This window comes from Ambystoma mexicanum, chromosome 5q (assembly GCF_040938575.1).
Source record: "Ambystoma mexicanum isolate Mex_15411 chromosome 5q, UKY_AmexF1_1, whole genome shotgun sequence".
NCBI lineage: Eukaryota > Metazoa > Chordata > Amphibia > Caudata > Ambystomatidae > Ambystoma > Ambystoma mexicanum.
Genome location: NC_090933.1, coordinates 485,393,768 through 485,418,547, shown reverse-complemented (window position 1 = coordinate 485,418,547; position 24,780 = coordinate 485,393,768).

Genomic DNA, 24,780 nt, shown 5'->3' with positions numbered 1-24,780 from the left:
CCTGCACCCCACCCCCCTGCATCCAGGGGCACCTTCCACCAGGCCCCACTCCTGTCCCCCTGCACCCCCACCCCCCTGCATCCAGGGGCACCCTCCTTCAGGCCCCCACTCCTGTCTCCCAGCACCCCCACCCCCCAGCAATGTAGGGCACCCTCCACCAGGCCCCCACTCCTGTCTCCCTGCACCCCCACCCCCAGCACTGTAGGGCACCCTCCACCAGGCCCCCACTCCTGTCTCCCTGCACCCCCACCCCCCAGCACTGTAGGGAACCCTCCACCAGGCCCTCACTCCTGTCTCCCTGCACCCCCACCCCCCTGCATCCAGGGGCACCCTCCACCAGGCCCCCACTCCTGTCTCCCTGCACCCCCACCCCCAGCACTGTAGGGCACCCTCCACCAGGCCCCCACTCCTGTCTCCCTGCACCCCCACCCCCCAGCACTGTAGGGAACCCTCCACCAGGCCCTCACTCCTGTCTCCCTGCACCCCCACCCCCCTGCATCCAGGGGCACCCTCCACCAGGCCCCCACTCCTGTCTCCCAGCACCCCCACCCCCAGCACTGTAGGGCACCCTCCACCAGGCCCCCACTCCTGTCTCCCTGCACCCCCACCCCCCAGCACTGTAGGGAACCGTCCACCAGGCCCCCACTCCTGTCCCCCTGCACCCCCACCCCCTGCATCCAGGGGCACCCTCCACCAGGCCCCCACTCTTGTCCCCCTGCACCCCCACCCCCCAGCACTGTAGGGCACCCTCCACCAGGCCCCCACTCATGTCTCCCTGCACCCCCACCCCCCAGCATTGTAGGGCACCCTCCACCAGGACCAAAACTCCTGTCCCCCTGCACCCCCCTGCATCCAGGGGCACCCTCCACCAGGCCCCCACTCATGTCCACCTGCACCCCCACTCCCCTGCATCCAGGGGCACCCTCCACCAGGCCCCCACTCCTGTCTCCCAGCAGCCCCCACCCCCCAGCACTGTAGAGCACCCTCCACCAGGCCCCCAATCCTGTCCCCCTGCACCCCCACCCCCCAGCAGTGCAGGGCACCCTCCACCAGGCCCCCACTCATGTCCCCCTGCACCTATACCCCCCTGCATCCAGGGGCACCCTCCACCAGGCCCCCACTCATGTCCCCCTGTACCCCCACCCCCTGCATCCAGGGGCACCCTCCACCAGGCTCCCACTCATGTCCCCCTGCACCCCCACCCCCCAGCACTGTAGGGCACCCTCCACCAGGCCCCACTCATGTCTCCCTGCACCCCCACCCCCCAGCACTGTAGGGCACCCTCCACCAGGCCCCCACTCCTGTCTCCCTGCACCCCCACCCCCCAGCACTGTAGGGCACCCTCCACCAGGCCCCCATTCATGTCCCCCTGCACCCCCACCCCCCCCTGCATCCAGGGGCACCCTCCACCAGCCCCCCATCCTGTCTCCCAGCACCCCCACCCCCCAGCACTGTAGGGGACCCTCCACCAGGCCCCCACTCCTGTCCCCCTGCACCCCCACCCCCCAGCAGTGCAGGGCACCCTCCACCAGGCCCCCACTCATGTGCCCCTGCACCCCCCCCTGCATCCAGGGACACCCTCCACCAGGCCCCCACTCATGTCCCCCTGCACCCCAACCCCCCTGCATCCAGGGGCACCCTCCACCAGGCCCCCACTCATGTCCTCCTGCACCCCCACCCCCCAGCACTGTAGGGCACCCTCCACCAGGCCCCCACTCATGTCTCCCTGCACCCCCACCCCCCAGAACTGTAGGGCACCCTCCACCAGACCCCCACTCCTGTCTCCCTGCACCCCCACCCCCCAGCACTGTAGGGCACCCTCCACCAGGCCCCCACTCCTGTCTCCCTGCACCCCCACCCCCCAGCACTGTAGGGCACCCTCCACCAGGCTCCCACTCATGTCCCCCTGCACCCCCACCCCCCTGCATCCAGGGGCACTATCCACCAGGCCCCCACTCCTGTCTCCCAGCACCCCGACCCCCCAGCACTGTAGGGCACCCTCCACCAGGCCCCCACTCCTGTCTCCCTGCACCCCCACCCCCAGCACTGTAGGGCACCGTCCACCAGGCCCCCACTCATGTCCCTCTGCACCCCCACCCCCCAGCACTGTAGGGCACCCTCCACCAGGCCCCCACTCATGTCCCCCTGCGCCCCCACCCCCCTGCATCCAGGGGCACCCTCCACCAGGCCCCCACTCATGTCCCCCTGCACCCCCACCTCCCAGCATTGTAGTGCACCCTCCACCAGGCCCCCACTCCTGTCTCCCTGCACCCCCACCCCCCTGCATCCAGGGGCACCCTCCACCAGGCCCCCACTCCTGTCTCCCAGCACCCCCAACCCCCAGCCGTGCGATTTGTCTGGGTACGTGTATTCCAGGGGTGCACGGGTAGTCTCACACACGATTCTATCAGGGCACGTGTATTATTGATCCGCGTGAACTTCCACATGTGATACCAGCAGGGTACGTGTATTACGGGGTTCGCGGGAAGTTCCACACGTGATTGCCCTGGGTACGTGTATTTCGGGGTGCGCGGGAAGTTTCACACGCAAATTTGCAGGGTACGTGTATTTCGGTGTGCGCGTGAAGTTCCACACGTGACTGGGCCTGTGAGAGTGGGGTATGTGTATTCCAGGGGTGGGCGGGAATATTTACTCGCGACTGGGCCTGGGAGAGCGTGTTACGTGTATTCCTGGGGTGGGCGGTAAGATTTACATGGTCTCCTACAACACGGCAAAAAATAAAAGGTCCAATCCTGAAACACGTACGCCAGCATGAAGCAGGCGCACGTCCCGCGCAGCATAAAAGAGAGCGCAAACAACAAACAAGCTCAGACGCCAGGATGAATATACCATTCCTAGAAGCAGTGGCCGTGGGATACCGCAGGAGGAGAAGGATAGTCAGGGCCAGAATCTTCACACCCAGAACCAGCCTATTTGGTATGTCTGATGACCAGGTGTAGGGGAGGTACAGGTTTCCACCACACATAATACTCGACCTGGTCAGTGAGTGGGAGGATGACCTCACATCACCCACCCTGTGCTCCCGAGCACTCAGCCCCCTGGAGAAAGTCCTCAATGTACTGCACTTCTTGGCTACCGGATCATTTCAGCGGACAAGTGCCATAGTGGGGGGGTGTCACAGGCCACGCAGTCACGTTGCCTACACCAGGTGTTGGCCATCATCACTGCACGTCCATCAGTCCGCAGGCACATATACCTGCCCAGAACACCTGCAGAAAGGCAGGATTTCTACAGGGTGGCACAATTCCCCAGAGTGCTAGGTGCCATTGATTGCACCCACGTGGCTCTACGTCCCCCCAGGGCATCTGAGCACATCTATAGAAACCTCAAGCACTGGCATTCCATCAACGTCCAGGTAGTATATGATGCCAAGGGAATCATCACCTCAGTATATGCCAACTATCCAGGGTCCACCCACGACAGCTTCATTTACAGGATGTCAACCCTAAACCGGGACATGGAAGCTGGGCGGCATGGCGATGCATGGCTGTTTGGTGAGTAGAAATGCCACAGCACACGCATGCATGACAGATACAGAGTAATGCCAATACCCCACTAATGATCCCCATCACCACCTCCCCAGGGGACAGTGCCTACCCTCTGAGCACACACATGATGACGCCAATTCGGAACCCCATCACGCCTCCCGAGGTAAGATACAACACAGCCCATATTGCAACACGGGGCATAGTGGAGCGCACATTTGGAGTGCTCAAGTCACGCTTTCGCTCCCTTGACCGTTCTGGTGGGCAGCTGTTATACGCTCCCCCAGTAGTGTGCAGGATTATAGTGGCAGTATGTGTCCTGCACAATGTTGCAACACGCCGGGGCCTGGCTGTGGACATGGTGGTGCCCCCACATCCCCAACCACATGCACGCCTGCTGCGCATGGGAGGGGAAAGGGCACGGGGTGTGGCAGCCCATACGCAGCTGGTGGCTAATTACTTCACATAGAAAGTACACCCCTGTGGAGTGCACACAGCCCTGGCACATACCATCTGACAATCAATGATGACTCAATCTGACAATTCTGATGAATTAAGGGACAGACAAATGTCAGAACCATAGCAGCCTGAGATTGTTCATCTGGAAGTGTTACAATGTGTGCATCCCTACCTACACAAACACCACCAATGCAGTGTCATCAAAAGACACACTTCCATGCAACAAAAATGAATACCCACTTGCAAAATACAACATGAGAACAGTGCCATGTCACCCAACCCCTCCCCGGCACGGCCACACAACAAACCATGGCACGTCATGCAATGTGAGAGCAAACAAATTAATCCCCACAACATGACCCAAGTGTCACCAACTACAGTGTCCCTAATGGTGTTAGGGAGAATTCTCTGTTTAAGCTGAATTTCCTAACCTAGTGAGTCCCCCAGCAGCTTTGCTGGATTTCTGGAGTTTGTTTTTTCCATCCTGCCAAGAGTGAGACTCTTTTTCTCCCACTCTTGAACATGAATGTGGTTAATTCCTTTGAATGTCAATGTGTTCTATGGGCTATGGGGTCTTTTACTCCATAGGGTCTCATATGTTTTACTATGTGTGTTACACCGCACCCTCCGTGCCGTAACACGGGGGCATCCTAGAGGATCCCCGCCATAGACTCCATACCCTGGGACTGACTACTGTCTCCTAGGGCATGTAAAGTCACCATTGGCTTTACTAGACCTAGCTTTACTAACAGAACTAGTACAAACCATCCTATTGTGGACGTACTAGTAGGGGTAATTCGATTACTCCTGGGTCTGTTATTTGAGGGGGCACTGTCCCGTCCCCCCTCGTCGAGTTTTGGCTGGTGGCAGTGGAAACTACTCGTTATATTCGACCCCGAATATAACTCTATGGGATTCTTGCCATTGTTGGAGGTTAATACTTTTTCTCATTAATCTCTAACATACCACCGGTTTATTTATCGTAAATAAATCTATCGGTTGGTATTTTCTGCCAGAACTCGGTTTTTAAAATGGCGTCTGTGTTCGTCTCTATGACTCCTAAACCAAAGGTTGAGCCCTTTGTTCCACTTTTGGCGAGCTTCTGCACAGAGGCCCTCCAAAGTGGTGCCATTCTGTCTGGGTACCACAGGGGGTGTGGGAGGGGGACTGGGCACCCTGGACTGAGTTGCCTTGCCAACTCAAGTCGCACTCTGGTGTGATTGGCCCAAGTGGTGAGCCACCCCGCTCACCACTTAGCGTGTTTTGATTGACAGCTAGGCTGAATGAATGGGGGTTTTCTGCATAAAAGCAGGGCTTTTGGGACTGGATCTTGAGAAGTCGCCACAGGACCTAAGAATCCGACGAGGGTAAAGCTGAGCCGACTTGCAACGACAACACCTCCGGTGGAGCCCTGCTGAACCGACTCACCACTTCCCAACAACAGAGGAGATCTCCCGGCTGGAGAGTCTTCTTCCCCTGACTGGTGGGAACAACCAGTCCCCTTTGCTTTTTCTTCGCTTCCAGGGCGTAGTGGTCGAATATCCCGTGCTGAGCACCCTGGCAACCGGATAGCCACTAACCCGTACTGTGAACAAAAGGTGGTGCCTTGTGAAGGAGCACTCCGCGGCTGGTCTCTTCCCTGGTGGTACAACGATCTTCAACTTTCCTTCGACGGCGAGAGCATCTCTTCTCTTGGCAAAGCCCCAACTTGCATCCACCACCAGGAACAACTGCCCCCGCCGCAGCTGTCTCTCCACATACAAGGTACCGTGTCCGCCTGGCTTCCCTTGTGTCGGTTAGCGTGAGGTATCTTAATCCTCGCCTCTCCATTGGGTGGCCTCCAAGCCTTCTTAACTTTCTGTTCTGAACTGGTCCAATCTTTCTATAACAATTTGCGACAAAGACTCGAAGTGCATTTCCACTGTGATACTTTTTGGGGCATATCGCCTTGCCTCTCTCCGAGTGGGCCTGGCCTCTGAACTTTGCGATCTACAGTAGACCCTGCCTACTTGCCTTGCATTTGTTCGTAAAAGTGTTGGTACCGAGTTGATTTCATATCCTGCCTTTTCTCTCCCGTCATAACGAATATTAGAGTGCCATCTAGGTTAAAGCATTCACCTCTGTCTGCAAATAAGTGGTGCCGTTGAACCTAGACTTGTCGAACTATTGTTAGGGGGATTGATTTACTTATAGTAATTGTGATTGAAGTTGTTTGCCGTATTAGTGCCAGTGTGTTTTCAATAGATGTGTTTTTATAAATAAATAACTATATATCTTTACACTGAAGCTCTGTTCCGTGTTTGCTTGTTCTACTGTGTAAATTGCCCTATTTTGTATACTCCACATACTGCCTAACTCTTCTTGAGGGAAGTCTGACTTCTCAGCCAAAGCTACCAAGTGAATCTGTGTGGTACAGACTGCTACCAAGTGGGTTTACTGCCAAACACCTTGTTAGGCGGAAACCTATGCAGTTCCCTCTGGGACCACTGCAAAAGATTTAGAACTACAGGCGTTCGCGGTGAACCCACTTGGTAGCAGTCTGCACCACACAGATTCACGTGGTAGCTGTGACTGAGCAGTCAGACTTCTCTCAAGAAAAGTTGAGCAGTATGTGGAGTATACAAAATAGGACAATTCTTCACAGCAAGACAAGCAACACGCAACGAGGCTTAGTGTAAAGATATTAAGGCATTTATTTATAACAGAACATCTATGAAAAACACTAAGGCAAATCACGGCAAGCAAATCAAACACAATTACTCTACGAAGTAGACGATCAATCCCCCTAGCAATATCGACAACTCTAGGTTCTACCGGTACCACTTATTTTCAGACAGAGGTGTATACCTCAACCCAGATGACACTCGAATATTAGTTAGGACGGGAGAGAAAAAGATAGGCAGGTCATGAAATCAACAGAGTTCAATCCTAGCGGATAAAATGCAAGGCAGGAAGGCAAGAATCACAATAGATTGTAAAGTTCAGAGGCCAGGCCCACTCGGAGAGAGGCAAGGCGCGATGTCCCAAAAAGTCTCTAGTGGAGATGCATTCAAGTCTGTGTAGCAAAATGTTAACGGCAGGTTGAACCAGTTCAGAACAAAGAATGAGAAAAGCTTGGAGGCGACCCAACGGAACGGAGAGGATTAAGACACCTCACTCGAACCGATCGAAAGGGAAGCCAGGCGGACACAGTACCTTGTTGTGGAGGGCAGCTCCGGCGGGGGCAGTTGTTCCTGGTGGTGGATGCACGTCAGGTCTTTGCCAAGAGTAGAGATGATCTCATCGTCGAAGGAAATGAAGTCCGGTGCACCACCAGGGAAGAGACCAGCCACGGAGTGCTCCGTCACAAGGCACCACCTTTTGGTCGCGGTACAGGGGTAGTGGCTATCCGGTTGCCGGGGTGCTCTGCACGGGCAATTAGACCACTGCGTCCTGAGGCGAATAAAAAGCAAAGGGGACTGGTTGTTCCCACCAGCCAGGGGAAGAGGCTCTCCGGCAGGGAGATCTCCTCTGTCGTCGGGAAGTGGTGAGTCAGTTCCGCAAGGCTCCACCGGAGGTGTCGTCGTGCAGGTCGGCTCAGCGTTATCCTCGTCGGATTCTTAGGTCCTGTGGCGACTTCGGAAGATCCAGTCCCAAAAGCCCTGCTTTTATGCAGAAAACCCCCATTCATTCAGCCTAGCAGTCAATCAACACATGCTAAGTGGTGAGCTCACCACTTGGGCCAATCACTCCAGAGTGCGACCTGAGTTGGCAAGGCAACTCGGTCCAGGGTGCCTAAACCCCCTTCCACACCCCTGAGGTAACCCAGACAGAATGGCACCACTTTGGAGGGTCTCTGTACAGAGGCCCGCCAAAAGTGGAACAAAGGGCTCAACCTTTGGTTTAGGAGTCACAGAGACGAACACAGACACCATTTTACAAACCGAGTTCTGGCAGAAAATACCATCCGATAAACTTATTTAAGATAAGTAGATTGGTGGTACGTTAGAGATTAACGAGAAAAAGTATCAATCTCCAACAATGGGACGAATCCCATAGGGTTATGCTCGGGGTCGAACATAACAAGTAGTTTCCACTGCCACCAGCCAAAACTCGACGAGGGGGGACGGGACAGTGCCCCCTTGAGTAACAGGGCTAGGAGTAATCGAATTACCCCTACTAGTACATCCACAATAAGATGGTTTGTACTAGTCCTGTTAGTAAATTTAGGTCTAGTAAAGCCAATGGTGACTTTACATGCCCGGGGAAACAGTAGTCAGTCCCCGGGTATGGAGTCTATGGTGGGGGTCTGCGAGGACGCCTGTCATGATCTCTGCTTCCAAAAGGTCAGGGTTTTCCCAACTCCCTTGGAAGCAGATCCATAACCCAGGTTCCGAGTGCCAACCAGTCCCAATTGGGACCTTTTGGACCCAGTCCTGGCGCCAGTGGCACCAGGCTCATAAATATGCCCAGTCCCAGCGCTGGAAGCGCCGGGCTCATAATGCTTGGGTGGACTTACCTTCAGCAGACCATGCTGCTTACTTGCCTGCCAGTTGAGCCTCTGATCCTCTTCTGTTTGGAACTACTTTTCCTGTTGGGTGGGGCTGGAGCCACTCCCTAGATTCAGAACACTGGAACTCTTCTGGAAGGCAGGAACTCTTTTCTTACCAGGAACTCTTTTCTTACTTAGGCGTGGCTGTGGAAGGAGACACCTAAGCACTACAGGAGGCTATTTAAACCACACCCGGTGGATGAATCTTGCTTTGCGTTATTCTGCAACCTCTGCAGCAGAACGCTCATCGTGTCTTCTGCATCCGGTCCTGGGCCTAAGGAAAAAGGCTTACCATCCTGAATCCAGTCTTCAGCAACACCTATAAAGACAAGAAAGAACAGGTTAGCATTCCGGCAACTGAAAGGCAAAGGTTTACCATCCTGAATCCAGTCTTCAGCAACACCTATAAAGACAGGAAAGAACAGGTTAGCATTCCGGCATCTGAAAGGCAAAGGCTTACCTACTCTTCGTGCGCTCCGGAGGTCTTCACACTGCATTCCGGCATCTGAAAGACAAAAGTTTACCAACTCTTTGCACGCTCCGGAGGCCTTCGGCGCTGCATCCCGCATCTGAAAGACAAAACAAGGTGCGTTTAAAGACATTGGGGAACTTTAATACTCACGTGCCATTACTCCTTTCCACATCTAATCCAGTGGGTATTCCGGCACCCTGCAGCCGCTCCGAACTCGTACCTGCAAAATAAAAAGACAGTTAGAGCGCATAGTGAAGCAGGCAACAAGCGCTTACTTACGTGCTTCCAGGCGCTTCTATTCATCACACGGGCTCCATCTTCAACTCACTTCAGCCCGTCATCCGCCATCGCCGGAACCCTGCAAAACAAGAGACATCATTACTAAAGACTTTAAAGACATTTGAATGACTCAAAACTTACCATTCGTGCAGTAAACGACGGACAGCAGTCCTCTGAAGTCAAGAGGCCTGCGCTACCTATCCAGTGAAGAAACTGGTTACAGCACCCTGCCCCGAGGCAGATGGAGAGCTCGGCATTCACTTACCTAAGGTGAGAGCGTTAACCTTTGGGGGTCTACAGGAGAGGAGAAGAGGAAAGAGATAGGGACACCCCAATAGCCCCAGTTCATTAACCCCATATTTTCTATCTGCAGACATCTTACTCTACACGTCAGGCATACAGTGCACAGAGGTCCAGCCCAAAGAGCCAACCGGGTGCTACACATCACCTTTGAAGATACGGTAGTCGCCCAGTCAAGACCGGCGCCTCTGCGAGAATCAGGTGAGCGTTACAACGCCCCAGTGTTACGGCACGTAGGGTGCGGTGTAAAACACATAGAAAAACATATGAGACCCTATGGAGTAAAAGACCCCATAGCCCATCGAACACATTGACATCTCAAAGGAATTACAGACACCTACATGTCCAAGAGTGGGAGAAAAGAGTCTCACTCTTAGCAGGATGGAAAAAAAACAAACTCCAGAAATCCAGCAAAGCTGCTGGGGGACTCACTAGGTTAGGAAATTCAGCCTAAACAGAGAATTCTCCCTAACACACCTGTAGTCCTAAATCTTTTGCAGTGGTCCCAGAGGGAACTGCACAGGTTTCCGCCTAACACTTGTGTACAGCGGTGGGATTTGTATTGAGTATACAGTTTAGAGTGCTTTTCAACACTTTAGGATAACTAACCACAAAGCTTCGCACTAAAAAGCAACTTTCAAAAACATGTCTACTATGGAAGTTTACAGTCAAGAATCCTTGTCAACTGAAAATACTGAGAGTTTACGAGCCCTCTGTAGACAAGAGAATCTTTCTGTAAGAGGCAAGAAAGTAGAACTGATAGCGAGATTGCTGGCAAACCAAAGTCTGGGTACTGGTTCAGAGGAACCAACTTCTCCAGCAAATGTAAATAACAGTAATGGTGTTGATCTAAATCAAAGTTCTGATGATAGTGATGAAGAGGCTGAGGAGGAAGGAGAGGCTAACTAAACTGTCTCCCCGCCTCCTCTGTCTGCCTTACCAGCTGTACCTGCGGGGCCCATACCAGGTCCCACATGTAACCCTGCTTATTTTGAACTTGAAAAAATGAAGCTCGAATTAGAATACAAACGGTTTTTGGCTCAGTCTGAAAGAAACCAAGAGCTAGAGTTCAGACGGATGAATGCCCAGTCTGAGCAGAAGCAAGCTGAGTTAAGGCTCAGACAAATAGAACTTAATCACGAGTTAGAGATGAAAAAGTTGTCTGTGGAAAATGCTTCTCTCTCCTCTGGTTCCTCTAGAAGCTCCAGTCCCAGAAGACCCCGGATGCCGAAGAAATTAGTGGGTATGTATGAACCGAGATTGTATGTGTTGGATTGGTTAAAACTGTTTGAATATGATCATGGGCTCCAGGACATCACAGGGAATGAGTTACTGCCCTGGTTGTTCTCTAGGCTTCCCCCTGTTGTGACTGATGTGGTAATGGAGTTGGGGGAGGTGGATAAGAAGGATTACGAAAGTGTGAAACTAGCTTTGATAGCTAGATTCGGAAAGACCCCTTCCCAGTTTCTTAAGAGGTTTATAACCCTCGAAAAGCATGATGGTACCCCTTGGGCTACCTGGGAGAGTGAAGGGTTGAAAAACTTAAAGGGATGGATTAAGGGTTACAAAGTGAACACTTATGAGGGTATGAAGAATCTTTTTATGTTGGAGTCTATTTATGATGCCTGTTCTCCTGAGCTCAGACAGCACTTGGCTGATTCGAAAGAATTGGATTCCTGGAAGCTAGCTAAGGCTGCTGACTTGTGGGTTGCCAACAGGGCTACTCATAAGGATTCTGGGGCAACTCAGAAAAAGGATGAGGGAAAACAGCCTAAGAAAGACTCAAAAGAGAATTCGAATAACTCAAATTCCAAAGAGGGCCCCAAACAAAACCAGAAGGGTAAGCCACAAGGAAAACCGCAGCAGAATAGTGTGTCTTCTGGTGCCAAACCGGAAGGAGGCCAGAACAAGCCACCATTCCAGAAAGCATTCGGTAAATGCTTTGTTTGTGGCTCGACTGACCACGTGAAAGGAGATCCCAGATGTAAGGGTAAACCTTCAGGGGTCCAGATTGTCTCCTTAGCCTTCGTTCCAGAGGAGGAAGTCCAAATGGCAAGTGGAAACTTTCTACTGCTGGCTGATGAACCCATTGGAGTCTCAGCCAGTGTTTCTTTAGTATCTCTGGGGTTGTGGGAACAACATAATTTAGATGTCTATAATTCTATCCCCGATAATACTAAAGAGTATTATAAGGACAGTGTCTAGATGAATGATCAGGAGACTCCTGCCATTAGTGACACTGGGGCCAGCATAACTGTGGTGGATACATCTTTTCTTCAGTCTGAAGATGTTGCTAAGGCACCCAAACGCCTCACCAAGTTAGCTGGAGGGCCTGTGCAGATGCTTCCCCAATTACCAGTTCTCATCCAGTGTAACGACATGACTGTGAAGATACCTGTCAGCATACAGAGTGAGGTACCAGGACGCGTTCTGTTGGGTAACGATTTGAAAACTCTCGGAGTTGTGTCGCATACCCCCAGACCTCCTAGTAAACGGTTACAGGAGCTAACCAGACCTGCAAGGGAGAGAACCATGAGAGGTACTCTCCAGGAGATGATGAAGAAAGATATCACTCCTGCTCCACTGGAATTGTCAGCTGCTGTCTCCAAGAAATCAGAAGCGAAAGGGAAACCTAAGACTTCTATACCGAAACCAGCAGCCAGCATTTCAGTGCAGCCAACAAGGACTTCCCCGCGGTTGTCCAAAGTTACACCCGTAACTCCACCTCCAGCTGAGGCTGAGAGGGAGGTACAACCCTGTGTGGTAGAATTAGACTCTGAAGAGGAGCTAATGGAAGGCCAGGAACTCATTGGAGATCTGGATCCTGTTGACCATCCTGAGCTGCAGTCTTTACTGGCAGAAGATGAATCCAGCAGGGCAGACTTCAGTCAGGAACAGAGAGAATGTCCAACTCTGGAAGGTCTTCGCCACCAGGCAGAAGCTAAGGCTGAAGGGCAAGAGCCTGGGAAATACAGGTTGCACTGGGAAGATGGCCTCTTCTACAGTGAACCGACCGAGTCTGCACCTGGAGACTACAAACAACTTGTAGTACCCCAAGAGAACAGACCACAGTTCTTGCAGTTAGCCCACGAGATTCCTTTGGCTGGTCACTTGAGTTTTAAGAAGACTAAGGAAAGGCTCTCTCTCTACTTTTATTGGCCAAAAATGGGGGCCGAAGTAGAAAAACACTGCAGGAGCTGCCACACCTGCCAGACCTCTGGTAAGGTTGGCTCCAAGAATGTGGCACCTTTAGTGCCTCTCCAAGTTGTGGGAGTCCCATTTGAGAGATTAGGGATTGACATTGTTGGTCCCCTTGATCCTCCAACCTCCTCAGGCAACAGGTTTATACTTGTTGTAGTAGACCATGCTACTAGGTATCCTGAGGCAATTCCTATGAGGACTGTTACAGCTCCGGCTGTGGCTAAGGCCCTCCTTGGTATTTTTACCAGGGTCGGGTTTCCTAAGGAAGTAATCTCTGACAGGGGGTCAAACTTTATGTCCCACTACATGAAAGCCATGTGGAAAACCTGTGGAGTAACTTACAAGTTCTCAACAGCCTACCACCTCCAAACCAATGGGCTGGTAGAACGGTTCAACCGAACCATGAAGAGCATGATAGGTGCTTTAGAGGAACCCCTTAAGCGTAAGTGGGACCTTCTACTGCCATGCTTTCTCTTTGCTTATAGAAAAGTCCCTCAGGAGGGGGTATGTTATTCTCCCTTTGAGCTTCTCTATGGTCATCCCGTCAGAGGTCCATTGGCCCTGATTAAGGAGGGGTTGGAGAGTGCTCCTTCCCCCAAGCCAGTCAGAGTGACTGACTACGTGATAGGTCTCTGGAGGAGAATGTCGCACCTGATGACAGAAGCAAGCGATAACTTGAAAGCTGGACAAGCATTGGTCAAGCACTGGCATGATCAAAAGGCTAACATGGTTGAGTTTGCTCAAGACCAGCTTGTTCTCGTTATGATTCCAACAAGGCAGAGGGCCTTGCAAGACAAATGGATGGGACCCTTCAGAGTTGTGGGTAAACTCGGAGAGGTCAACTATCTGGTGGACTTGGGCAATCCCAAGGAGGCTCCGACAGTCTTCCACACCAACCGCCTCAAAGCGTATGTCTCAAGACCTGATGTAGGAGCGTTGCTTCTAGCATCCTCAGAGGAAGAAGAAGAGAGTGAAGCTCTTCCAGATCTCCTCAGAGGCTTACCTTTAGACAAAAACATTGAAGGAGTAAATCTCTCTTCAAATCTGACACCTGAGCAACAGGAAGAGTGCAAATCTATGTTGAATCAGTTTGCCTCTCTGTTCTCACTTTCACCAGGCTTGACCCCTTGGGGCCAGCATGACATACTCACTGGTGACTGTCTGCCAGTCAAAAGCAGAGGATACCGAATGTCAGAAAACGTACACACCCACATCAAAGGTGAGGTCAGCAAGATGCTTGATCTCGGGGTAATAGAGCCCTCTACTAGTCCATGGTCTAGCCCAGTTGTGTTAGTACCAAAGGCCGGATCTAAAGAACTTAGATTCTGTGTGGATTATAGAGCTCTTAATGCAGTCACCAAGACTGATGCCCACCCTTTGCCAAGAACAAATGAGTTGGTGGATAAACTTGGCGCAGCCAAGTTCCTCAGCACATTTGACTTGACGTCAAGCTATTGGCAAATAGCCCTGACAGACCATGCCAAGGAGAAAACTGCATTTTCTACCCCCGTTGGCTTATACCAGTTTAAGGTTATGCCTTTCGGATTGAAAAATGCACCTGCTACATTTCAACGGATGGTAAACCAGGTTCTGAATGGGATGGAGGACTTCTGCATGGCATACTTGGATGACATAGCAGTGTTCAGCAATTCCTGGGAAGAACATGTAACCCACCTGAGAGATGTTCTGCAGGCTCTTGGGCGAGCCAATCTGACCATAAAGGCGAGTAAATGCCAAATTGGACAGAGTAAGGTAGTCTATCTTGGACATGAGGTAGGAGGTGGAGAAATAAGGCATTTGCTCAGTGAGATTGAAGCTGTGCAAAATTGGACAACACCTACTACTCAGACCTAGGTGAGAGCCCTCTTAGGCCTCACTGGGTATTAAAGGAATTTCAATGAGAACTATGGGACCATAGCTTCTCCACTGAATGTCATCTCCTCGCCCAAATTTCCTAAAAAGGTTAGATGGAACGAGGAGTGCAATCAGGCTTTTGAAAATCTGAAAAAGGCTCTTTGCCAAGCCCCAGTACTCAGAGCTCCTGATTACCACCAAACTTTCATTGTGCAGACATATGCTTCAAATGTAGGAATAGGTGCCGTACTCAGTCAACTGGATGGGAAAGGTAGGGAGCACCCAGTTTGCTTCATCAGCCGCAAGCTGAAGGATCCTGAAACAAGGTGGGCAACAATCGAAAGAGAATGCTTTGCTATCGTGTGGGCTCTGAAGAAGTTTATGCCATACTTGTATGGTTCTACTTTTGTCATTCAGACTGACTACCAACCCTTGAGATGGTTAATGCAAATGAAAGGGGAAAACCCAAAACTACTGAGATGGTCGATCTGCCTGCAAGGGTTTGATTTCACCATTGAGCACAGGTCAGGGTGTCACCACCAAAATGCTGATGGTCTCTCTAGGATGAATGACATCGCGCGAGGTATGAGATTCATCCAGGAGTGGATTAAATCCTCCTGTCCCTTAGTCTGGGGGGGGGCGAGTGTTAGGGAGAATTCTCTGTTTAGGCTGAATTTCCTAACCTAGTGAGTCCCCCGGCAGCTTTGCTGGATTTCTGGAGTTTGTTTTTTCCATCCTGCCAAGAGTGAGACTCTGTTTCTCCCACTCTTGAACATGAATGTGGTTAATTCCTTTGAATGTCAATGTGTTCTATGGGCTATGGGGTCTTTTACTCCATAGGGTCTCATATGTTTTACTATGTGTGTTACACCGCACCCTCCGTGCCGTAACACGGGGGCGTCCTAGAGGATCCCCACCATAGACTCCATACCCTGGGACTGACTACTGTCTCCCAGGGCATGTAAAGTCACCATTGGCTTTACTAGACCTAAATTTACTAACAGAACTAGTACAAACCATCCTATTGTGGATGTACTAGTAGGGGTAATTCGATTACTCCTGGGTCTGTTATTCGAGGGGGCACTGTCCTGTCCCCCCTCGTCGAGTTTTGGCTGGTGGCAGTGGAAACTACTCGTTATATTCGACCCCGAATATAACTCTATGGGATTCTTCCCATTGTTGGAGGTTAATACTTTTTCTCGTTAATCTCTAACATACCACCGGTTTATTTATCGTAAATAAATCTATCGGTTGGTATTTTCTGCCAGAACTCGGTTTTTAAAATGGCGTCTGTGTTCGTCTCTATGACTCCTAAACCAAAGGTTGAGCCCTTTGTTCCACTTTTGGCGGGCTTCTGCACAGAGGCCCTCCAAAGTGGTGCTATTCTGTCTGGGTACCACAGAGGGTGTGGGAGGGGGTTTAGGCACCTTGGACTGAGTTGCCATGCCAACTCAAGTCGCACTCTGGTGTGATTGGCCCAAGTGGTGAGCCACCCTGCTCACCACTTAGCGTGTTTTGATTGACAGCTAGGCTGAATGAATGGGGGTTTTCTGCATAAAAGCAGGGCTTTTGGGACTGGATCTTGAGAAGTTGCCATAGGACCTAAGAATCCGACAAGGGTAAAGCTGAGCCGACCTGCAACAACGACACCTCCGGTGGAGCCCTGCTGAACCGACTCACCACTTCCCAACGACAGAGGAGATCTCCCGGCTGGAGAGTCTTCTTCCCCTGACTGGTGGGAACAACCAGTCCCCTTTGCTTTTTCTTCGCTTCCAGGGCGTAGTGGTCGAATATCCCGTGCTGAGCACCCTGGCAACCGGATAGCCACTAACCCGTACTGTGAACAAAAGGTGGTGCCTTGTGAAGGAGCACTCCGCGGCTGGTCTCTTCCCTGGTGGTACAACGATCTTCAACTTTCCTTCGACGGCGAGAGCATCTCTTCTCTTGGCAAAGCCTTCTTAACTTTCTGTTCTGAAATGGTCCAATCTTTCTATAACAATTTGCGACAAAGACTCGAAGTGCATTTCCACTGTGATACTTTTTGGGACATATCGCCTTGCCTCTCTCCGAGTGGGCCTGGCCTCTGAACTTTGCGATCTACAGTAGACCCTGCCTACTTGCCTTGCATTTGTTCGTAAAAGTGTTGGTACCGAGTTGATTTCATACCCTGCCTTTTCTCTCCCGTCATAACGAATATTAGAGTGCCATCTAGGTTAAAGCATTCACCTCTGTCTGCAAATAAGTGGTGCCGTTGAACCTAGACTTGTCGAACTATTGTTAGGGGGATTGATTTACTTATAGTAATTGTGATTGAAGTTGTTTGCCGTATTAGTGCCAGTGTGTTTTCCATAGATGTGTTTTTATAAATAAATAACTATATATCTTTACACCGAAGCTCTGTTCCGTGTTTGCTTGTTCTACTGTGTAAATTTCCCTATTTTGTATACTCCACATACTGCCTAACTCTTCTTGAAGGAAGTCTGACTGCTCAGCCACAGCTACCAAGTGAATCTGTGTGGTACAGACTGCTACCAAGTGGGTTTACTGCCAAACACCTGTAGTCCTAAATCTTTTGCAGTGGTCCCAGAGGGAACTGCACAGGTTTCTGCCTAACAAATGGAAACTGGCCACACATGAAATGCTCACAGTAATGCAGGACCAACAACACACATTACCAAATACTTACCAATAATACCAATCACCTACACAACCTCCAACCTACCATAAACATGACAGTACAGACGTAAAAATTGGTAGCCTCACTACCTGATAATGCCAGCACTTCAAACACTTCCAACTATACAGTGTTAGCGCGACGCAAAATTGTAGGTTCACTGCTTACAACATGGACTCCAGTTCCAAAGTAGACCGCCTTGTGAAGACATGAGAAATGGACCTGCAAATTAGGAGGATGAGATGGATGCAGAGGCACATATCAATACACCATGCAGTGTACAATACAACAACAATATGCACTAGGAATGTATACACAGTATTGACTATAGACTGCCCACACATCAAATGGGAGTCCAACGTCACTGTGTAAGTCAATGTCATTTGGGCACACCCTTTGCAAGCTAATGGAAACGGGAAGCAGGAGGGGTGTGTGTCACACAAACCCAAGCATCTGACCCAAATTCAGGACAAGCCTGCATGTGCCCAACCACAATACAGCGTATGCCCACGGGAGCCACACAAGGCAACACACTGTCCAAAAAATCAAGAATCAAAAATCAAAAAAAATAATAATAAAAAAGAAAAACACAAAAATCAAAAATGGCCATGAATGGGCCCGGGGGCGTGGGGGAGGCCACCCAGGAAGTCTGAGGACAGGGTGCACACCAAAACCCACCTGTGTGGATCTTGCGGAAAAAAACACCTCCATGGGCTCATGGCCTGTACGGCTACCCTATTGTGGGAGAATCGCTGCTTTCGCTCTCCTCACCCTCTGCAGCTGCATCAGGAGGTGGTGGCACTATGGGAGGCAGCCCACGCAAAGCCCTAGTCTGTTCCTCCATGGCAGAAAGCATGCGGGTGTGGAAGGTCTGGTTCTGGAGGATAATTGTGCGGAGGTCCCCATGCAACAACTCACGGGATGCCCGGACCTCCTCCCTAGTTTCCTGCATCTCAGCTGAGAGCGTACGTGTGAGCCGCTCCAGCTGCTGTTCTGTCCTCGTATCAAGCTCAACCAGAGTTGCCCTGAGCTGACGGAGTTCCACCCTCAGGGCTTCCCTGTGGCCCTGGGACTCAATAGAAATGGCTTCCCGCAGAGTCTCCAGTGCCGCCCGCCTGTCCCTGTTGGACGCCAACATGTCCTCCCTGTGTGACTGGCTAATGGAGTCTGTTGCCTGCTGTAGTTGTTCAATTAGCATTTCTTGGGGGACAATGGAAGTGGCCACCCTATCCATGGCCTGAGCCATCATCTCAGTTGATGCTGCCTGTTGGTTTGCCATACCGTATATGGATTGCTCCCATGCGGTATTGCCAGGTGGTGTACGGCCACCGCATCGGCGGGCACCACACCTGTCTGGGGCAAGGTGAACTGCGCCTTGCTGTGCCGGCACTGCCTGAGGCTGCAGGACTGCATTCCCCCTCTGATCTGCTGGCCCAGGAACAGGATCAGATGTAGCGAAGTGTGACCCTGCATCCGTAACCACCAAAGGCGGACCTACCAACACTGACATCCCCATTGAGGTTTCTACCCCTGGTGCAGGTGGGTTGGACAGTACAGAATCCCTCCCAGAGACACTTACCTGCGACGGCACATAGGTCTCATCATCCGAATCGACACCTGAATAGAGCTCTGGGGAGGTGCACCCAGAGACACCCCTTGAGATGACGGTCTGCAGCAAGTGTGGGTTCTCACCCACCACCACACCACATCCCTCACTGGTGCCCGGTTGGGCCTGAGACCCCTCCTGTGTCTGCACCATCTCCACAACCCCAGCAGTATCAAGTGTGTCATCCCTGAAAAGACATGAAAGAAAAGAAATGGGAACAGGCATTAGCACCATGGAACACAATTAGAGCTGAGAAGCAACAGAAACAGTACTTCATTGACACATGTCCCACATGACTATAACCCTCCCATGCATGCACTGTCACTGCGTATGAAGGGGAGGCAAATGGCACACATTGATGACACCAAGATGGAAGACCAACAAATTTGCTGCATGCTGCCTAGCAGTGCCATCACACATTGGCCTGTGATTGCCATGTCCAATACACATACATGACACATGCCATCACACAGATGGCATGTACCCTAGCCATGTCACACATGTGACAATAGGACTGAGAAATGCCTAGTGAAAGTGGTGGAATGCAGACAATCAGCCTGAATGAACACAGAATGACATGCAACTATGTTGTGGCAAGATGACACTTCAAGGGCAACTGGCGTGAGGTTGGGCTGAATGTCTACTGTTGCCAGAAGGGATACTGCAACACCCAAATCCTGGTGCGCAGAATGTATTGAATGAAGCACATGGGTGACCCAAACCACTCAGGCACACACCCCCTCACCTGGCACTCAATCAGAAGCACGCACACACACACCATGCACATGGATGACACACACATGCATGTGCACTCACCGGACAATGCCTCGTAATCTGGCAGGTCTCCCATGCCTTGGATCTGTTCCTCCGTGACGTAGGTCCCAGCAACATACTCATGTGGAGTGAGTTCTATGTCCTCTGCCGGAGACCCACCTCCAGTCACTAGAGTTGCGGCATGACTTGAGGCCTGCTTTTTCTTTGTCCTGCACTTAAGGTCATTCCAGCGCTTGTAGCAATCATTAGCTGTGCGCCTCACAAATCCAAGGGCACTTATGAGTTCTGCAATGGTCTGCCAGTGTGCCTGAAGTTGTGCAGGTGTTGTCTTGCATCCTGCAGTAATCACCATTTCGCTGTCATGTGCTGACACATACTCCACAAGTGCATCAAGTTCGGCCTGATTGAAGCTGGGCTTCCTTGGTGGGCCAGACTGTGTAGCCGTGTCTGGGGCATCAGCCTGTACTGGACGAGCACTCTTCTTCTTCCGCTTGGAAGATGGTGGTGATACTGAGTGTCCTACGCCGCTCTGGACACTATGGGCAGGAGCCCCGGTGGACTGTGGTCTAGGAGTGTGGGAATGAACACTCACATTGGGACTTGGTGCAGGCATTAGCTGAATTGTGATGTAGTCAGGGGGAACGACAGCAGGATGGACTAGGACCGACACTGTCCTGGCTGGGAGACTCATAGCTGGGGTGGATGGAGCTGCAGCTGCCCCTGCAGCCTCCCCACCCTGCCTACTCGGGGCAGCAGATGGCATAGCTGCCCCTGATCCACGTGGGCTGGTGACACCAACGTGCACTGCCACACATGGCCTAGACCTGCTGACCTGGAAGTCATCCATGGAGTCACCCTGTGCCAGGTCTGGTGCCACAATGGGCTGGTCCAACAAGGGCTGAGCAGGGATGGTGTCAGCCATGTTACCCTCAACCAGGGGGGGGGCATGAGTGTCCCTGACTGGTCACCCACACATGGGGGGCTAGGGGCACCCTGCAAGTCCTGGCCACGTCCCCTACCATATCGTCCACGGCCACCTCTTGTGGCTCGCCCACCTTACCACGTGCTCGCCTCCCAACCATGGCACTGATGTTGTTGTGCGTATGGGAGTTGCAGTAACCTATTGTCCTGGGCAATTGGGGGTCAAAGGGGTAGGGTACTAGATGGAATTCGTACCCTAGAGCTCTAGCAAGGATGTATGTGACCCCTGGGGGAAGATGACGGCTCACGCAACGCACAGGCACCCCGAAAAAGGGAGATAAAGTGCACGCAACCCCTCCTAGACCACGTGCGTGGACAAAAAAACCTGCACTATGCTGTGGCACCCATAAACACAAAAATGAACGTATGCGTGTCACACGCAGCCTAGACTGACCTCTGAAGAGGTAGGCAACACACAGGGCAAGCACAGATGTCAAATACGTGCGCGACTCACCGTCTGCCAGGAAATATCGCGTGAAAAATACGTGCGTGTGCGTGTTGGCAACACCCCCGCCAAAAGAAGAATTGTACGCTGTCTGAGGAGACAGAACAACAGGAGAAGTGAACGCTGTTTGAGGAAACAGGCCCAGGAAAAAGACAAGAAGAGAAAAAGCTGTCAGAGGTAACAGGGAGTACGAACTTGGAACGCCGTGAAGTAAATCGCGTGTGAACCGACAAGAAGTACAGATTTCATCCACTCGCTCTCCACGAAAAGCATGTACAAGGAAATGGCATTCTACACGTACCTTTTAAAGATGTCCACACGTCCAGCGTCACTTCCGCGTGTACGCGCTAAGGCCCCATCCTCCAATTACACGAGCTGACACTCTGACGTGCAGTCATTGGACGTGTAACATGCACCCGTGTACAGTGAAATGCCCGCGCACGCACGTCACAGATGCGCATACGCGCTGGTGGCCTTTGGGCCAATGAATTCGTGTACGTGTGCTGACGCGCCTATGCGCTAAGGTCCTTTCCTCGAATTACACGCAGACGTGCTGGATTTTCACATGCCAAATCAATCCGTATCAACCTGGCCACGCGTAAGCACACGGAAGACCACGCTCCTGCCCAGAAGGCCGAATTACTGCCCCCCAGTGCCCTGAGCACGCTCCCACCTGCCATCTGCTGCTGCCTGATTGCCTGCTGCCCATGTACCCTGCCATTTGCACCTTGCGCATCAGCCAGGGGTGCTGTTGCTGTGACCACCCCTGCTGGAACCGAAGACTCCCGACTGGGATTCCATCGCTCCACAGACCAGCCCCAGGACCTAGTTGCCCACCCACTCCTGCCTCTGGGGTTGTCATGTCGGGCACTGCAACATCTGGCACCACTGACAACCCCCGGCCAGAGAGGCAGAGGGGCACCAGCTTCACTGCCACCGAAGTTTGTGTCCTGGTGGAGCAAGTCCTGGGGCAGTATGATGCCCTCTTTGGAAGTTTGCGCGCCAACAAGGAAGGACGGACTCGGATCTGGACGGACATCGTGACTGCCATCAACGCGGAGGGGGTGGCAGTCTGACTATTCCATCATGTCAAGAAGCGCTGGGAGGACTTCAGGTCCAGGACCCTCAACAAGGCCCGGCGCCTCTTGAAGGCAGCGGATGCTAAGGGGCGCCGGGGCCACTTGTCGGACGATCAGATGAGGGTCCTGGAACGCATATCCCCAACGCTCCACGTCCAGGTCCTTGAGAGGCAGACCCATCTGGAGTCGAGCGGTAAGTGAACATGCATCATGATTGTGTGCTGTGCGTGTGGTGATGTGCTAGTAGTGTGCAGGTTGCACATGTGTTTTATGGGGCCAAGTATGGGGGGGTGTACAGGGCCGTGAGGTTAACACATGCGAGGGCAGTCATGTGTGAGACATGGATGGTGCTTGTGTGTGTAGGCTTGCATGCCAAATGCAGTTGTGTGGGCACACATGTTTGGATGAATGTGTATGTAAGTAGGCATGTTCGTGATGTCACACATGGATGTTGTTTTCAGCTGCATGTATCAGCACTGTGCACATGTGCATGTGTGTGTATTTGACAAGGGTGCAACAGTGATGCAACATGGATGCATGTGACAGCGGGATGTGGAAGCCTGATTGGCAGATGTGACATGGATGCCAATCTGAACACTGCCACAGTTGGCAGAGGTGTACACATGCATGCAAGTGTGGTGGTGTGTGTGCATGTGTAGTGCACTCCCTATGTTGCATGTGATGTCTGGCTCACCTTTGCCTGCTCATGCTGTTGTATGTGTATGGATGGTGCTGGCTGTTGCGATATGGCTGTGGTGTAGCTCATGTGTGCGAGTTGAAATTACATGTGTGTTGGCGATTGTGATGCCATGTCTGAGGTTTGCCAGTGCCACTCATGTACAACTGTCATGTATGTATTTGTCCATTGTACAGTGCCCTGATGCCTGTGTTTTATTTCTCCCTGGCTGCAGCGTCAACTGATGAAGAGGGCGGAGAAGGTGCTGTGGAGCACAGCGGCAGGGATCGCACTGCCAGCAGGAGACGCAAGGCCCGGCTCCCCTCCCAGGTTGTGATCTCATCGGGGAGTGAGGAGTCCGGTGCCCCGTCCCAGGCCGCAGCTGCCGGGGTGAGGTCCAAGAGGCGGAGGTCGGAGTTGGACTCCTCGGCAGCAGAAGGTGCACCTGGGACCCCACAGGGCCCAACGGGGGAAGATGGCACGGAGTCATCCAGGTTGGTGGGGTGTTTGGTGGAGAAGGAGGCCGTGCAAGCGATAGAGACAGGGTCTGGAGGTGGGGATTCCACTGGTGCTAGTGGTGCAGTGCAGGACCAGGGACAGGAGGCAGCACAGGCTGCCGCGGAGGTGCCTGTGTGCAATCCTGTCCCTGATCCTGTCACTGCATCATCTTGCACCAGCAGGGATGCCTACGTCTAGACCCGTTTTCAGGCAGGGGATGAGCTCACAACAACTGGCCTTCCTCTGCCTGCGGACGTGGCTATCCAGGTACAGGTTGAGCCTGTCCTGACTGGTGTGGCGTTGCGTCAACAGGCCATGCGAGGTGACCTGCAGTCTTTTCATGAGGAGACTGCACGTCATCTCGAATGGCTCGTTGACCGCGTCGGCATACTGGGACAGGTCGCCCAGGCCGGATTCCTCCGTTTGCTGCAGCTTGCTACGACCCCCTCTTCAACTGAACACCCTATGCGCCAGTCGTCCTCCGTGCCATCTTCCCACCCATTTGTCACCTGGGTGCCCTGTGGAGCTGCCTCTGACGGTGCGGCCAGGCTGGTGGAGGAGGCATCCCTGCCACAGTCGGGTGTCGGGCGTCCAGCAGGGGTGGCCACATCAACGACTGCACCCCAGCCGGTGAAGGATGTGCAGGCAGCAGGAGCCAGGGCACGGGCAGAGGCACAGCAGCAGCAACGAGGTGGGAGCCATGATGGCTCGGGGCCTTCGACATCGGAGGGGCAGGCATCGGCCGGAGGGCAGGAGGACCCAGGACGGGAAGTGTCTTCCGTGTGGTAGCGGTTGGGCCACGCCATAGATGTGGAGTGGCAGCGGGCGGTGAGGCACGGCTCATGATGGTCAGGCCGGAGAATTCCATGCGGAGGGCCCTGAGATGGGCCTAGTGACTCGAGGCAATCCGCAGGGAGTTGGAGGTGAACATGTCGTCGGCCCTGCGTACCCTCAGGGCCATGGAGGAGGACCGCCTCTGGGACATTAAGCAGGAGTTTCATGATGCCCTGGCCCGGAACATCCCGAAGTGAGCCGTCGGACTAGCCCGCTGCCCTTGTAAATAGTTCTGTAGTTAGTGTTAGGTTTCCTTTGCTTTTTTATATTTTTTCGACCTTTTGGACAATGGGCCACATTTTTGTATATAGTTATTTTTTATTAGGTAGTCTTATTAGAGGTATTACCCAAATTGGTCGTTTACAATTTTTCGAATGAACAATTGACTGAATTTAAAGGGTCACAATTGACCTTTTCACAATTGACCAAATCTATATATATATATATATATATATATATATATATATATATATATATATATATATATATATAGATTTGGTCAATTGTGATATTATATATATATTATATATATATATAATGGTTTGGTAATTACATGGCCACGGTAATGGCCATGTAGTTATGGTTAAGTTGCTGTTTCCATAGGAAGAGCA